Source organism: Otolemur garnettii, unplaced genomic scaffold, assembly GCF_000181295.1.
Source record: "Otolemur garnettii isolate 467f Iridium unplaced genomic scaffold, OtoGar3 scaffold00018, whole genome shotgun sequence".
Classification (NCBI taxonomy): domain Eukaryota; kingdom Metazoa; phylum Chordata; class Mammalia; order Primates; family Galagidae; genus Otolemur; species Otolemur garnettii.
In genome coordinates, this window is record NW_003852413.1 from 7,373,189 (window position 1) to 7,390,245 (window position 17,057).

Here is a 17,057-nt window from a genome sequence, read left to right on the forward strand (position 1 = left end):
TACATCTTGAGTGTCTCCAGGTGCCTGCACATGATAGACCCTCAATAAACTCTTCAGGGTGAAACTCTTCCCCACACCACCAGCTCACAGCTGCCGAAAGATGACCGCAAGCTCCTCAGTGCCTCTCCCAGGAGCCACCAGAGCCTCCTCTCCTGACTTGGATGTGCAAGTCCTTTTAAGCTGTCACAGGTGGGACATTTACTGAGATGCTCAGGAGCAACTGTCACATTGAAGTAGAACAGGCTTCAGAGGAATGTGGGTGTAAGTCTAGGCTCCATTATGTACCAGCTGTGTGTTCTGGGACAAGTTACTTAACCTCTCTGAGCTTCAGATGCCTCATCTGTAAAGTGGTGATAATTGTCCCTACCCTTCAACATGGCAGTTGAAGGCATTGAATGAGATGATAAAGGCAAATAACATTAGGCTGAATTGCATGTAATTGTTGATATTCAACTTTGTGACTGAGACGACAGGATTTCATATGACTTGATCTCATAAAGATACATAACCCCCTGACTCATGTGTAAGTAAGAAATGATAAGGGAAATAACCACAGATGCAGACAGAATGAAAAGATTCAAGATGGGCGCTTTAGAGAAAGTCTTTGCTAATAATTGTGCAAACTTGGATGAATGTGTGATTCTCTAAACAAACACAAATCACTGAAATTAACACATAATAAGTGCTTAATAAGTAAATGTCAGCCCCCAGCCCTCCTTCACCCGAGTCTGTTCCTGGTCCCTGTCCCGACTCTATTCAGTGCCTCTCGTTGGCTGTGAACTGTGCTCTTTTTTGCCTGGTCTTAGTTCCTCTCCTGATCTGGGTGATCCTCACACCTGCCCACAGCACCTGATCCTGTGTCCTGTTCCCTCTCCAGTGTCTGACTTCCTTTAGGACTCGGTCTCTCTCTCCCTCTCTCTCTCTCTCTCCTGATTTACTTCTCCCCTCTGAAATCTTGGGTAAAAATCATCACCCAGTCCCCTAAGAGCTCTGCCCAGCCTGTGAAGGTGCCATTATTATCCAGAGATTGAAAAATATCAAAAACCCTTCAGTTTCGCTCCTCCACTTGCCTGGAGCATTCACGCTTACTTACACACTCCCAGCTGGCTTCTCGGGGCTCTCTCTATTCTTTCTCGTCACCCCAGCCCTCTAAGCAGGAGACTGCCCTGGCGCCAGGGTCCTCCCTGTGTCTAGAACCCCTCTACCAGGACCAGGACCTGTCTCTGTCATCTTAATGCTGCCCTTGAACAAAGTCTAGTCCCACTAAATCCCAGATAAATGAGTGAACCATCCAGGAGAGGGAGCCAGGAGGGGAAGATGTATACACACCCAGCACAGAAAAAAACACATTGATCTTTCAGAAAAATCCACAGGAATTAGTGAATGAGAAAACAGGAAAACAGTGGAATTGGCCTATACATTGACAAACTGATTTTTCTTTTGGGAGGGGTGAATAATAGAATAGACCAGGGGGTAGCCAGATCAAGAAAAAAGAAGAAGACACAGATATACAATTTAAAAGAAAAATAAGCAGGTTAATTGGTTAATTTACAAGTCTTTGCAAATCAGTCTGTAAACCTGGATGAAGCTGATGATTTTCTGGTAAGATATAAATTCCTAATGTAGACAAAGAATGGGTTTTAAAAAAATAGACTAATAATAATGAGTGTTGTCAGGAAAGCCTTTCCCTTCCCCAACAAGAAGAGAAGCAAAACCCAGTTTCACAAGTTACTTCTCTCAAATCTTCAAGGAATAGGCAATCCCTATTTTATTTAAATATTTGCAAAGAACATAAAAAAGGGAAATCTTTCTAATTATTTTCATAAAGCCAGCAGAATACATCAAGACTAAAATCTGGCCAGATCTCTTCATATAATTCTCCTCCTTAATAGCTGAAAAGAGGAAAAAAGTAATCATCTTAATGGATAACGTAAAAGCGTCTGACAGCTGTTGCCATTGTTTAAAAAAATGCTTCATAAACAGACATCAGTGGACACATTCTTCATACCAAATGTGACAAATGTGACAGACTGGCCACCTTCCCGTGAGTCACGGATGAGTCAGGGATGACTGCTACCTCCTTGGCCATTGGGCATCATTCTGGCAGTACCAGCCAAATGAGTCGATGAGAGAAAGAGAAACAGATGTCAGAAACTGAAAACGCTCTACGCAGGCAGGTTCTTCGAAAACAAGAGAAATCCACACGCCGGGCTCACACCTATAATCTCAGCACTTGGGGAGGCCGAGGTAGGAAGATCTCCTGAGCTCTTTGGTCAGAGACCAGCTTGAGCCAGAGCAAGATCTCATCTCTATCTAAAAAAATAGCCGGGTGTTGTGGTGGTTGTCTGTAGTCCCAGCTAGTTGGGAGGCGAGACAAGAGAATTGCTTGAGCCCAAGAGTCTGAGGTTGCTGGGAGCTACCACTCCTAGGCACTCTATCCAGGGGGTGACAAAGTGAGACTCCATCTTAAAAAAATAAACAAACAATAACAACAACAACAACAACAACAACAAAACTGGAGAACTCTGAGAATCAGCTGGAATATGCTGGTAGTGAAAGGTGACCCATTTCCAAATTAACACACAAACGATGATAGTTTTTCCATAGACAATTGGCTAGGAAGTAGAATTAAAAAAACCTCCAGCCTATAAGAAAAGCAACCAAAAAGATGTAAAATCTCCTGGGACAAGACTGCCCAGGACCCGGGGAGGGAGAGCTACACTCCTGGGGGCACAGATGGTGAATGCATGAGAGGAAGCCGCGTCTGCCGGAGAACGAACGTCTCCCCCCACCGAAAGTCTCCCACCACCCCTGTCCGGTTTCTCTTCTCTCCCCACCCTCCCTGCCTCCTTCCCTCTTTTGTCTGTCCCATCTCCCCTCTGTGGAGACTTACCCCTGGTCCCCAGGCCCCACCAGCCACATCTGCCTTCTGATCCCTCCCTGCTCAGGCCCCAGCCCCCGAGCTGCCCTGGTTTGTCTCTGTCCTGAGACGAACAGTCTGCTCTTCCCCAGTCCTTACCCGCTCTGCACCCTGCACCTAGGGGCCAGGATGACACCCCCCCCCCATTTCCCCCCTCGTGGCTCAACAAACAGATGTCACTCTCTTCCCACTCTGACACATTCCGCTCTTGCCCTCCATCCTGTAATAATTCATCCCCAAACTACCCACGAAGCCCTTCCTCTGTGCCCACCCTTTGCTCCACACCCCACTGTGGCTGGTCTAAGGTCACGTGTGTGCAGAGTGGGAGAGACCCTTGCCCCTTCCCCTCCCAGGGATGCCGTCCTCTGTCTATCCATCCTCTGTAGTGGGCAGAGGGCATCCCATTCTGCAGGCTTGGGCAACTCAAGTGACACCCCCTGCAGCTCCCTCCTCCTGCGCACCCACCCTGGGCAGAGAGCCCCTCACCTGAGACCCAGAGAAGCAGCAGAGCCGGGGGCAGCCACATGGTCCCGTCTCTAGCAGAGACACCACCTGCAACACTGCCAGGGCCCCAGATGGACCTGAGGCCTCAACCCCCTGAGGTTCAGGCCTTCGGGGCTCCCACTTCTGCTTTTCTTCGTGCCATGAAGCTTCCTTATTCAGCCTGTCTTGGTTCTATTCCTAGAGCTGGTCAGAAAACAGAGGAAGCCAGGGCAGGTCTGGCTGAGCCGCTCTGAGAAGTCAGCAGCACCCTAGTTAACCTGGATTGAGTCGGCACATTCCATGGCCATTTTCAGTGATGACAGCTGATCCCCCAGCTCACAGGCCCACTGCCCACCCACCCGCCAGCATGTCCAGGACTGCAGGGACAGGTTGCCTTTTGGTTGGAGGTTCAATAACACACACCACCCCCCTGTTTCTTTGCGGTCAGAAAGAGCAAGACTGGAGGGAAGGGCAAGCTGAGCCTGCTCCTCCCGTCCTGGGTGCACCCACAATGTGGCCATCCCAGAGAGTCCCTCCCATGAGCCTCCAGCTCCAGGCTTGGACCCCCATGTTGGCACTATGATCCCAGAGTCTCTGAATGGTTTCCTTGGAAATATGTTCTCAACTTGACCTGAAGGTCCTCAGACCATGTACAGAGCAGGGACCCGGACAGCCTGCAGGGCCCCCTTTCTTCTCTGGCCCATGAGGAGGTCACACACGTCTACCTGTGATCAGTGCCACTAGCTTGCACAGAATGGCCATGTGAGCACAGGAAACTCTGACCCTCTTGTGTAATGTGCCACTCGGATGCCTGCAATCACCAAACCCAGAGCGTCCACCATAGGAAGACCTGTACTAGCTACAGGGTCCCAAGAAGACCCTTTCCTGCTGCTTCTTTCAGGATTTTCACTTTCCCTCCTTCCTTCTGGCCACGACTGCCTTGCTCAGGAGAGTGCTAAGGAGCCAGGCAGACTTGCCAGACCTCTCCTGGGAGATTCCAGGGCAGGGATCGGTAGATACTGCAGGAGTTCCTATGACGATGCCGTCAGAGATTGACTAAAGCTCATGGACATCTAAGATACTTTGGATCTTGACATCACTGAGTGGAATGTTAAAATGTAGGAGAGGTGTCACGTTTGGTGGTTTATGTGTCCTGATCATTGTCAAGCTTCCCCGGTGTTATCTTTTAATTTAACTATGATCCAAGAGGCTCGGCTACAGTCTCCAATGTCCTGGCCAGACGGTCAAGCAAGAGGTTAGGTCCTGGTGCTGCTCCTCCACTTACCACCGAGGAACCTTGAGTGGAACCTGTTGCTTCTGTAAGACGTCAGTAGTAACAGCCCACATGTGAGAACCATGTAATGATTAGACAAATATTCACATGTGAGGTGTCGCTCGGTGCCTCAGGCCCAGGCTTTTCCCACGGACACAGCTCAACCTCTGATGAGAGGCTTTAGGGAAACTCGATTCAGCAGGAAGACAAGTGCACTAAAAGGACCTGCGGGAGGCGAGTCTCCTTGGGAACGAAGAGAAACACCTGACCTGCCGAAAAAGGGAAGGGGTCGGGCACTTGGTCCCTGCCACGCCCATCCTACTTGCTCTACCCTGTCCACAAACCAGAAGAAAGAAACCAAATAATCCAAAATGAGCACATGACATCAGAGAATTAAGGAAGTAGGATGTTTCTGCTTCTGGACAGCCGCCACTGGCCGTGATGCAGGGGAAGGCTGAGCCCCTTCTCTGGGGCAGCCCTGAAACCTGTGACCGGGTGTGGAGACTCTCCCCAGGGCACAGCACATGCTTAGAGGCCACGGGGGTGTAGGTGGTGATGTAGGGAGGGGGGCTTCCTGGGAACCACGAGGTCCTCAGAAAAGATGCGCTGTGGGGCCTCCCACAAGTATGGTCTCAGAGCCACCCTCCCACTAGGGCAGTTGGTGGCTCCCCATCCACTCTGCCTCTCCCTCCCCCAAGCTCAAAGCCAGCCCCAGGGAGGGCCTTGACTCATGGGTGCTGCTCAAGTGTGGCCCAGGGGCTGAGCCCCCATCTGAGAGGCAGGAGGCCGTGTGAACCTCAGTGGGAAGCACCCACTACTGCCAGGTGCTTTTGCTGTGGTTGGTGAGTGAATGCACACAACCCAGAGACTGCCTGGACCCCACCCTCCCGCTCTCATCTCTGGGGAAGCTTCCCCAGCAGGTCCCACAACAGGTCCCACAGCCATGTTCCCCACAACAGGTCCCCTAGATAGTCACACTGCCCATAATCTTCACCCGTTTGGGCCAGGGTGTCCCACAGTCAAGACAGAGAGGAATAGGAAGGTGCAGGTAGGTGTGTGCATAGCCAGAGGCCTGGGAGCCCTCAGTGTCCCCCCTGGCTTCCTGCCCCCAGAGCCACCTCACCACACAGACCCTGGCCATCTCAAGCACCTGGGCCTAGCTAGAGATAAGTTCTCCACCTGGGCTAGGGGAGCCAGGCTGAGGCAGCCTGTACCATTAAGATTTGCGCCCTTCACCTAAGTTCAGCTGTATCTCAACCAAAAATGGGGCCAAGCAGAGGCAGGTGGTTTGCACACCTGGAAGCAGAAGCATTTGAGTCCTCAGCTCACCCTCCTGGAGCACACAGAAATGGTGATGGTGAGAGGGCAGCCTCGGCCCTCATGGCCCTCCTATGTCTCTGCTAAGTCCTATGTAGTTGCCAGGGCCCTTCCATGGAGCAGGGCCAGGGGTGGGAGGCAGGTAAGGCTCCAGGAAGCCCCCTTGACTGTGACAATGGAAACACAGCTGGGAAGGTCAGAGCCCAGCTGCACGGGGTGCCACTCTGTGAAACGAGAACACAGCAGCAAGGCTGCCCTGGCTCTGGGGAGAGGGACTGGGAAGCCTAAAATGAAATCAGAGTCATGAATATGCCTGCGCAACCTTTAAGGATTTTTAAGATGTTTGTTACGTGGAGTGAAATGGCTCATGCCTTTAATTCCAGCACTCTGGGAGGCCGAGGAGGGAGGAGCCCTGAGCTCAAGGGTTCAAGACCAGCCTGAGCAAGCGTGAGAGCCCTGTATCTACTAAAAATAGAAAACCTAGCCAAGCATGGTGTTGGCCCCTGAAGTTTCAGCTACCCCGTAAGCTGAAGTAAGAGGATTGCTTAAGCCCAGGAGTTTGGGGTTGCAGTGAGCTGTGATGATGCCACTGTACCTTAGCCCAGATGACAGAGTGAGACCCTGTTTTAAAAAGAGAAAAAGAAAAGATTATTGTTGAACCCCCACCATGTACACATGTGAATCTCTACTCCCCACAGCTCAGAGAGTTGAGTTAACTTCTCTGTGAGAACCAACTGTGGTATTAAACCCCAAACTCCTGCCCACCACACTGTGACTTCCTGGGGGGAACCCCAGCTTGTCTGTCTCTCTCTCTCTTTTTTTTTTCTATCCTCCCAGTTATCCAGCCTCTTTCCTGACACTAAGCAGCTGTTAGTATTTCAGAGCTGACTCCCTCCTGCAGAGTGAGAGAAAGCAGGGAAGCTGTCAAAAAGCCAAGAAACAAAGTAGTTAGATACTTCAGCAGAGGGTATGGGGCGTCCTCCTCCCCAGGAAATGAGGAATCCCCAGCAGAGCTGAAGTCCTGTCCTGTCCTGACCCATCATGCCCAACTTTCCTATCCGGTTCACTGAGCCCCAGCACCTTCTGCGCTTCTTGTCCTGAGTGTCTACCCCACTCCACCCAGGCCCAGCACTGCTTGTCTGACCCACATCTGGTGGCCTCAAGGGGACACCTGATGGCTGTAAAGAGTCAGAGTGGCAGAAAAGGGAGGAAGCAGGGACTGGACGGGATGGAACCAGGATGGAGCATATGTTCAAACTTATCCATGCAGCAGGTGAGTTGTGGGGCAGTGCTCAAGGGAGTCCCATAGTCCTGGGCCCTAACTCCCCAGCTGGCTGGACCCAGGATATACAGATCAGGTAGTGGGTCCCAGCAGCCTAAGAGTGCAAGGTGTGGCCAATAGAGAACCCAGGTCAATCACAGTTTCTGTGACTGTTTCAAAAGACAGAAAGAGAGAGCCATTGAGAGCCCAGGTTGAGTCTGCACAGACCGGCCACAGACAGCTCCTGTCACCATCTATCAAGGCTGCCAGACCCCCGGCTTTCTTGGGCAGGTAACTTTGTTGCTATCTCTGCCAGTGGGGTCCTAGAGAAGAAGTACACAGATTCCAGGTATGATCCTTTTGGAACCCTCAGCTTGTGAATTGGAACAAGAAGTCTCCAGCCCCCTAGAAAGAGGATCAGGGGGCTTCAGGGTGGCAGCCCTCTGAGGGAGAAAGAAGAAGGTGGAAGGGGCAGGCAGACATCACAGAGGAGGGGACAGGACAGCATCCAGCCCTCAGACCAGGCCACTCAGGAGGGATGGGGGCTTCATGGCTTGGCCTCTGGGGTCCTTCAGGCAGGTTGGCAGCCGATGAGATGTGGGGACGGTTAGTGCCCTGTTAGGGTGAGTAGGCTATTGCTCCACTTACTGCCTCCATCAGACTGTTCTAGAAGAGGGGAGGTGGTGGGCTGCAGGCGGGGGGTTGGGGAACACCTGTCTTGCTTCTGGGACTGACAAGATGAAGGCAGGGACACAGGTTACGCCTCCCTGACCTCTCTCCCCTGCAAGGTCAGGCTCTTCACGTAAGGCTCTGGGCTCAAGGCACACCACCTCCAGCTCCCAGCCAACAGTGGCCCCTTTCCCAGGATGTTGTTTTAGTTCCAGAGGAAAAGACTCAAGGGTTATGACCTTAAATACTGTGAGGACTCCAGCTCCTGGAGAACTGGAGGGTCAACTTTTATCATGGGTGGTTTGGGGGTAAGAAGGTATGTGTGGGGGTCAGAATGTACAAGAAATAGTAGGGTGCTGAGGAGGCTCTGGAGTGGAGCAGGAAGAGACGTAACTCAGGTACCTATTCCCACTGACCACATTTGATTATGGGATGCTGGCAGGGGTCTTGAACCTAAGCTACCTCCCAACCTCCATCCTCCTTTTTCCCACCCAACTGTGCCCTGAGATCCTTACTCAACTGAGGGGTAGATCCCTGGTGGGGTATCTAAGCCCTGAGGAAGAGGGGGAGGAGAGGGTGATGGGGGAGGAGGTTTCAGACCCCAGAAAGCACTTAGGAGGGTCTGGGGGGAGGGGGAGCTGGCTGGTGATTCTATATCAAGGAGATACTCTCCTATCCTGGGATCACCAAAACTCTCTGCAGAGAAGGAAGGGGTCCCTCCAGGGAGAACTTTACATGACAAGTCCTAGCCTCTTCCCGGATCAGACTCATAACATTGGTTTTGAAAATGAATGAACAAATGCTGAGAGTGATTAAGAGCCTGGACTGTGGGTATCACTCCCCAGCTTTGAATCCCAGCCCTGCCTCTGATAAGCTGTGACCTCTGCTGAGTAACTAACCTCTCTTTCTCCACCTGCAAAATGGGAATAACAATGGTACCACTCTGTCGTGTCCATGTTCCCGAAGGTCTGGGGGTGTTATTTCTGTTGTTATTATACCACCCCAACTGGCCATGCTTACAGCAAGGGCACAGTGGGCCACAGCCTAGGCCTCATCTTACCTATCCAAAAAGCAGAAGGGCCTTCTTGTCCTCGCTGGATCTGCCAGTGCAGCCTCCTCTTCCCCGCTTCTCGTCTCTCTCCACACCTCGTGCGTCCCCAGCTCCCTTTCCTACCTGCCCCTCATTATCCTAAGAAAGCCTAATCATTCAAAGCCTACCCCTTTGGTCCCCACTAGACCTTGTCCAGGGGGCCCTACCCCATCCCCTCACAACCTCACATTCGGGCGCAGGATGTGCGTACCCCAGGTCCAGCTGAGATCTGTGCCACTGCCATACTCTCTGGCCCCAGCAGATGGCGTGCGATGCCCAGTTGTAGTCCATTTGACAACCCCTGTTTAAGGGCAGCCTCTGTGGTGCCTGGCACTGGGCCCACAGATGGGGACATAAGGATAAACATACCACAATGTCTCCTTTCCTGTTCAGGGTTTAGGGGGGAACACATAAACAGAGACAGGAAAACAGAGGATAGCCTTAAAAGGTGAGAATTGCCACTAAAGTCAGGGCCAAAATTCCAGTGGCCTCGGTAAGGAAGGAACCCTTCTATCAGGCACAGGGAAAGGGCACAGACAGGTGGCCCAGGGGCCAACCCCAGCCCTGTGCCCTCCTTCTCAGCCCACTTGATCTCTGTTATTCTTGAGGATTGCTAGGAGGAGGGATGGACAGAGCCCCTGAAAAATACGGGAAAGCATCTGGCCTGTCGGGGTTCTCAGCCTCGGGTTGTCCGACTCTTCTTTCTTCTAAATCCCTTACCTCCCACCACAATCTTCCCCCACTACATAAGTGAGGAAATGATCATTTAGAAGCCCTTTGGGGCAGTGAATCCCTCAACTCCTCCTGACACACCCAGGCAGTTCTTATGGGACTGTGAGGTCAGGGATGGGGATGGGATCAACCTGTCTCCGTCTCCCCTACTGCAGAGGGTCAGAGGCTGGGCGACAGTAACACCAGGGGTCCAGGGTAAGAAGACAAATTCCGGGGCCCCCCTCAGGCCTGCTGAATCAGCATTCTCATAGGCTGGGGCTTGGGAATCGAGCATTTTAACTCTTTCCTCCAGATGATTCCTGTACTCATACAAGTTTAGGAAACCCTACCGCACAGGAGTTCTGGGGAGACCTGGCACTTACAGGTGCTCGGTAGTGGTGGCTGGGTGGGACAGAGTAGGACACGACAGAGCTGTGCATGGCTCAGGGTAGGGCAATCAAGAGATAGAGTTGAATGAAATGACTTGGTGGGACTAGGGTAGGAAGACGGGCAGCTCCCCATTCTCTCAGGTTCCTGGAGGTCAGGGACATCAGGGTGAGCACCCCATCCGGAAGGAGGGCCCTGAGGTCCAAGCTGAGAATTTAAAGTGGCATTCACTGTGCTTTGCAACTCCAAGGATCAGAAGCATTAGTTAAAGCATTGTGTGAGCAGCAGGCAGATATGTAAGGTTGTGGCACTCTAGATTCTTCCAAAGCTGCATAGGGGTAGACTGGTGGGGGCAGAATAAGGGAGGAAGCAAGGGAGGCTGCCTGATCATTCCTGCAAGAGGCGGTGGTGGCTTGGGTTTCTTTCAGTCACTGGTGAGGCCACAGCCACTGTTTACACAGTCATCTCTGGGTGTGAACTGGGAGGGAGGATGGGGGATGGGGGATCCCAATGAGAGAGAAGGTGGAGGTGAAGAGGTTATGGCCAGAAGAGGTTATGCAGTTTGGAAGGAGCTAAGAAACTTAGAAACCTGAGAAGATAGGCTCGGCACCTGTGGCTTAAGCAGCTAAGGCACCAGCCACATATACCTAAGGTGATGGGTTCGAATCCAGCCCAGGCCCGCCAAACAACAATGATGGCTGCAACCAAAAAATAGCCAGGCGTTGTGGCGAGCACCTGTGGTCCCAGCTACTTGGGAGGCTGAGGCAGTAGACTCACTTGAGCCCAGGAGTTGGAGGTTGCTGTGAGCTGCGATGCCACGGCACTCTACCCAGGGGGAAAGCTCGAGGCTCTGTCTCAAAAAAAAAAAAAAAAAAAGAAACCTGAGAAGATAAAACCCAAAACTTCCCAGGTCAGCATGAAACTAAAACAAGATTCCTCCAAAGCAGAGGGATGGTCACACCAAGTTCTCAGAGTCCTGCTTTCATCCCCTTCCTGTCCTTTCTCTGCTGGCCCCAAGAGAGCCCAGCCTGATCAGAAAGTCTGGTCTTCTGTTATGATGGCCCTTTTGAAAGGCATTGTCCTGAGTACCTTGCACCCTGGGGCTGTCAGGATGGCTCTATCCTCCCAGGCAGGGCTGGCCAGAGGAGCTCCCTCCCACAGGCCCTCCCGCTGGAATAGGGACCCTCACTCAGGTGTTATCTGCAGGCTCCAGCTGGAAGTCTTGACAGCTCAGACCCAGGGCCGCTCACCCTCTGACTTGGCTGCCACTCACAGGTGGGGAGAGGTCTGAGGCTTTTCTGGCGATGACTTAGGGTGCACTGAGACATCCAGTCACAACGCTCTTACCTATGGGATGCAGAGGGGGCAGTTCCTTCCCTATTTTTTTTATTAGAATATGAAAGGCAAGGAAGCAGGTTTTCTAAACAGACTTTGCACTTGGGGTTTGCTCACTGCCAGGTTCTCCCTCTACCCAGATCCACGTAGCCCTTATCTGGAAAGGGACCTGTAGAGCTCGGTGTCCTTGGCTTACGGACAACAGATAATTGTCTCCATATATAAATTCTATCTGCTCTCCTGGAAGAGGGAAAATCTCAGCATGATGGAGCTGGAGGGTCTCAGCGCCCCATTCGGAGGTCCACATCACCAGATAATGGCCATGTCTTCAAGATTCCCTTTCTGAAGGCGGCCAGGTATGGCCTCCTCCTGGGGCCATACTGCCTAGGTGTTTGCCCACTTCCCCTACAACTTCATCTGAGGCTCCCACTCAGGTGTTACAGCTTGAATTATCATACGCACCCCCAAATTCCCACACTGAAGTGCTAACCCTTACAAGCTTAGAATGTAACCTTATTTGGGGATAGGGTCATGACAGAGGTCATCAAGTTAAAACATGGCCATTTATGTATATGTGGGGCCCTAATCCATTAGGACAGGCATCCTTAGAACAAGAGAAATTTGGGCAGAAAATATGACGTGGAGACACAAGGAGAAGATGCCATCCATAAGCTAGCCCCTAGCAGGGACCAAGCCTGCTGACACCTTGATTTTGAACTTCTGACCTCCAGACCAAGGACATGATAATTTTCTGTTGGTTAAACCTCCTAGTCCATGGTTCTTTTAATTTTTCCCCAGAAATAGAAGCACTCCAACAGCATGATTGAAGCTCCTTGCAGCCTCCAGCGCCTGGGCTCAAGTGATACTCCTACCTTGGCCTTTTTAATAGCTGGGTCTAAAAGTACAACCACGCCTGGCTAATTTATTTTTTTTTTTATACATTTGAGTTTTCAATATTTCCCAGGCTGATCTTGAACTCATGGGCTCAAGCAGTCCTTCTTGCCTCGACCTTCCAAAGTGCTGGGATTACAGATGTGAGCCACAACACCCGTCCCCAGTCTGTGGTACTTTGTTAGGCAGCATTAGCAAATAAAGGTGCTAGAGTCCTTAATCCCCTCTTGACTGTCTTGATAATGTCTGAGAAGAAAGTTCCATCCCAACCTGGCTGTCTCCTTGGCTCCACTTTCCAATCTGGGATACAGCTCTTCCCAGCTGGCCAACAGGGTCCCGATGAAGTGTACCTCATCCTCAACACAGGTGCATTGAGCCATGTACACTCCATGGGGGTGACTTTGCCCTTGCAGACCCCAGAGTATTCTCAGCATCTACTGATTAGACAAAGTGGCTGTAGAATTTACACATACAGTGGATGAGTAGCTCCTGGTACCTGGCTGCAGTGACTTGGGGAGCTGGAATTCTCAGATCCGAGAAGGTAAAAGAATTGTGTGTCAGACAGACTTGGAGAGAGATCAGTGTGGGAACTGATGTCAATTAGAATAATGGCAGGGAATAGCCTTTGATAAATATTGATGACAAACTCATGAAGAAGTGAGTTAATGAGCCAAATGCCATTCCCATGTCTGTTATTACCTGCCCCTTGGGACACAGAAGATTTTATAATGATGAGCTACACACAGAGAAGCTGCACGTGGCCACAGCACGCTGATCTGTCCACGGATGTAAATCTAACTCAGGCTTCCCAAAATTACTTAGCAAGGTTGGGGTGGAAGGTGCCCCATGCCACATACAGAGTAGGAAACACCCCCTACTCTGTAGACCCTCAGCCTCAGCCTCCTGAGAAACCCTCCCAAAGGGAGAAGGAATCAGAAAATCTAGGTGGGTGAAAGCTGTGTGATCTTCCTTGGAGGGAGAGATGAAGAGAGGGTGGCCGAGGTCATTCAGTCTGGCCTCTGTCAAGGCCAGGCCAGGGACGCCACAGGATACAGCAGGCAGCTGAGGCAACCAAAACTGCTACACTCTGGGTCCTTTTTCTTTTTTTAGATGAGTTTTTCAAAAATGTATGTAATTTGGCTGGGTGTGGTGGCTCACGCCTGTAATCCTGGCACTCTGGGAGGCCAAGATGGGTGGATTGCTTGAGCTCACAGGTTTGAGACCAACCTGAGCTAGAGCAAGACCTCATCTCTAAAAATAGCCAGGTGTTGTGGCAGGCGTCTGTAGTCCCAGCTACTTGGGAGGCTGAGGCAAGGGGATTGCTTGAGCCTAAGAGTTTGAGGTTGCTGTGAGCTGTGATGCCATAGCACTCTACCAAGGGCTATAAAGTGAGACTCTGTCAAAAAAAAAAAAAATACAGCCATCCATATATATGTAATTTACTTTTATGGGGAAGAAAAGAAAGAGAATGGCAGAAAGAGAGGGAAGGAAGGCGAGAGAGAGAATAAAGACTTTAAAAATCACTAAAAAATTGAAATCACTAGAAAATTTTTTTCTCCTGTTTCTCCTCCCACTAGGAGTCCTCAGAGACAATGAAAATCTTGTCTCTCATATCCCGGTGCCGCTACCCAGTGCACTTTAGTCTCTGTTATGGTGCCTTTTGTGTCTTCCCAGATTTCCTTTATTCAGATACAGGCAAATGCGAGTATGTGGGGTGGGGAGGGGGCACGAATAAAACCCTCATGTAAGCCTGGGATTGGATTCTTCTGAAAATTCTCCTTTGCAGGTGGGGTGGGATGTGGACCCCACCCTCTCTGCCCTCCACCTGGCTGTGATGACCTCCCCCAAATGGGCCTGGTGAGAGAACTGAACGACCTTCCTCAGCTGGGACGGATGCATTTTGTGTCCCCCACCCCAGTCTGGGTGTGCTCATGAGTGTGTAGGGGTGGTCCCTGTGGGACAGGATGCCCACCTGACCTTCCGCCCTGACAGCCCTAGGCTCAGATGGTGGGCTCAGCCCATCTCTTCCCCGTGAAGCCTGGGCTGCCTACCGGACACCGGGGCATGTGCCTTTTTCTGGTTCCCAACTGGTCTGGCTGCTAGTGACAGGAAACAGGTCTGTCCCCAGCATTCCTTGTCCCAGGACCCTGCACAGCACCACGTTAAGATGGAAGCCAAGTGATAGGAGAGAGCAGAGCTGGCAGGTCACACACTGCTCAAATGTTGTCAGGCCAAGGGTCACAGTCCCCAGGTTGGCCCAAGGCAGCTGCCAGGCAGAGTGGAGATGGGAGAGGCACAGGAATACCAGCACAGTTCTGGGCTGTGGGGACCTTGGGGTCCCAACTTGTGCCCTGTATGGCTGACTGAAATGCCTACTGTAACACCCTGGAATGGTGTAACTCAACCCAGGAGAGTTTGCTCCCAGGGAATGTTGGGCCATACCTAGGACATTTGCCATAACTAGGTAGGGGTTGGTTGTACCCCTGGTGTCTGGTGGAAAGGCCAGGAAGGGCACTCCACAACCTACAAGGCAGTTAGCCCCCACACAAAGGAAGAGCGGCCCAGAAAGTTGGCGGCTAAGGAGCCCTGCCCTGCACCAGATCAGAATGGCAGGGCTCCCTGTACACCTGGCCCCATTATACCCACCTGTGGGGACTTGATGAGCAAATGAGCCCAGTAAGTCTCCTGGGTGGGCTTCATCTTGGGAATAGGGACCTGTTTCCCTGGCCTCCAGCTCTGTTCTGGGCTGAGAGATGCAGGGATGAAGGAGGTCCAGAACAGGGGCTGGGGGCCTCGGAAACCTCACAAACAATTGTGATTCCGGTGGCTACCCAGCCGGCTGCTGACACTGACACCAACACCCTCCCATGTCCATACCACGCTGGCCTGTGGCAGGAGCAGAGACAGCGGGTGGGCTCAGCTGTCAGGGTGCAGGGTCGGGGTGTGAAGGGTGGAGTGGAGGGGGCAGAGGCTGGGGCGGGGCTTCACTGGGGAGACACACGGTTGCCCCAGTGGCCCACTCTACCCACAAGGTATGTGTGGCAGAGGTGGGATTTCCGAGGCCCCGAGCTCTCTCCCTACCTGGTCAGGGCAGGGCTATTGTTGAAATGCTGGGTGAAGGACTCCACTGCATAATACCTTCTCAGGCTGTGGACCCTGAGGCCTATGTGGTGTGGTGGACGGTGTGGGGCTGGAGGGGTGAAGTGAGTCACTGTCACCTTTATGTCAAGCAGAAGAGGACACAACCTCATGGCTCCAGGCTTAGAGGATGAGGGAGGACACAGCCAGCTGACTGGGACCAGCCCACTTGCCAACCAGAACTCAGATCCTCTCTCTGCTGAGCCACAGCCAGGTCGTGGCCTGCACTGCCCGCTTCTGCTCCAGATCTTGAGTCAGCCACTGGGGCGCAGCCAGTGACATAGCTTGGGCCTCTCAGCTGCTTGGGATCTCAGCTCCAGGACTTAGGCAGGGCCGGAGGCTTCAGGGTCCACTTATCATTGAAGAAACCGAGAGAGGGTCAAGGAAGCTGCCCAAGGCCGCATACCTGGTTGGAGACTGGCCCTGACTTGAGGACATCTTGCTGGACAGGAACGGGGTGCGGGTGGAGGGAAGCTCCCTGAAGGCGTCTGCCTGCTTTATGCCACACGGCCGGGTTGAACCCACCAGGAGCACTCCTGCAAGTAGCCCTCTGTTTGACCAGCAGCAGGGACCGGATCTAGCACATTTCCATGTCCCAGGGTAGGTGCTCAGGACACCTGTGACTCTGCCCATAGTCCTAGTACAGTGCAGCTCACAGATCCCAGGTCTTTAGCTGGGCTTGGTGAACTCCCCTGTGCGCCCTGCTGACCCACCTAAGGCCTGTGGTAGCCCTTCACCCCTGCTGGCCAGGGCACTGCTGCGGGTTCTTTTCCTCTTTAGCATCTCCCTCCAAACTTGGCTAACAGTGGAATCTGCCTGAGAGTCAGCTCATCCAGGCACAGGACACAGCTGGTGCCTGGATACTCTGCCTTGGCCATGACTTTCAGGGGGGTGACCTGGAGGGACCAGAATGCCAAATATGAACCCCACATGTTGGTAGCCCCATTTTTCATATGAGAGGACTGAGGGAAGGTCAAGGGGGCTGCTCAAGGTCATAGAGCTAGTAATGGTCAGGATCTGAACCCATGGCCCTGATTTCTGAGTTGCACTCCGCTGCTCTTCAGAACTGTTTCCTGCTACCAGGACCATTGGGCCTCTGGTCCCCACCTCCTTCCCTGGGCACTGGTGTCCCTCTTTGTCTCCAGTACCCCAGAGGGGCCTGCTGCTACAGCCTCTGCAGATCAGCAACCTTTCTTTCTTCAAGGAGGATGAGGTCAGCACACTACGCAGCCGGCCGGTGCAGATACTAAATAATTCATGTGGCTGCCTCCATCAGGGGCTGCAGCTTCCTGGAGGCCCAGAGTGGAGACAGTAGACAAGAAACAGTCTGGTCACCAGCACCTGTACTTAACCTTGGCATGTCCTCAGGGGCTAGAGAAAAAGTCAGCCTTGGTGAGCATGGGTAAGGGATGACAGACCCTTCCGAGCGGCATCACCAGGGCCGGTCACTTAACCTCTGCTCTGTCTTGCTCTGGCTATGAGCTGTGGGGCTGAGCTCAGGGTCAGAGAAAGTCTTCTGGGCATTGCAACTGGCAGGTGTTTCTGCAGGGGGTCAGTGGTATCATCCACTCCCTGGCCCAGC